This window comes from Drosophila biarmipes, chromosome 2L (genome assembly GCF_025231255.1).
Source record: "Drosophila biarmipes strain raj3 chromosome 2L, RU_DBia_V1.1, whole genome shotgun sequence".
Taxonomy (NCBI): domain Eukaryota; kingdom Metazoa; phylum Arthropoda; class Insecta; order Diptera; family Drosophilidae; genus Drosophila; species Drosophila biarmipes.
The window spans coordinates 23,715,033-23,715,912 of record NC_066612.1 but is presented as its reverse complement, the minus strand read 5'-3'; positions in this window follow the sequence as shown (position 1 = coordinate 23,715,912).

Here is an 880-nt window from a genome sequence, read left to right as displayed (position 1 = left end):
GCTGCGTGACAACATCCAGGGTATCACGAAGCCAGCTATCCGCCGTTTGGCTCGTCGTGGCGGTGTAAAACGCATCTCCGGACTTATATACGAGGAAACACGAGGCGTTCTGAAGGTGTTCTTGGAGAACGTTATCCGTGATGCCGTCACCTACACCGAACACGCCAAGAGGAAGACCGTCACCGCCATGGACGTTGTGTACGCACTGAAGAGGCAAGGCCGCACCCTGTACGGCTTCGGCGGTTAAAAAACTAGTACAGCTTGTACTTTTTCAGCAATCGGTCCTTTTCAGGACCACCATTTAAATTTCCAAAGGAGACACATTTTCCAATAATGCTTTGATTTGAAAGTTGATGCTTCATAAATAATATATGTTTATTGAACCAAAATGAAATTTGAAATGAAAGTAGTTCAGGTAGATACACATCTATTTTGTACAGGCTGTGCCGCAGATACAGCATTGACGGAAATTCGCCATTTTGCGATGAACCTCTTAGGTCTTATTCTGTCCGACTGCTATAGGACCAACGCTTATACAAAATCGACATCAGTTTCCCACACGTCCTTATACTTATTGTTTTAATAATATGGTATTAGTATTGAAAATTCTTCAATTCTTTGGTAACACCTTGGTCGTCCTGAAAAGGACGGTTGGGTTTGTTTATGTTTGTTTATGTACAAGTATGTATCAAACGTTTAAGCCTTCTTCTCGGTCTTTTTGGGCAACAGAACAGCCTGTATGTTGGGCAACACTCCACCCTGGGCAATGGTGACGCCGGAGAGCAGCTTGTTCAACTCCTCGTCGTTGCGGATGGCCAGCTGCAGATGACGCGGGATAATCCTAGTCTTCTTGTTGTCACGAGCAGCATTTCCAGCCAAC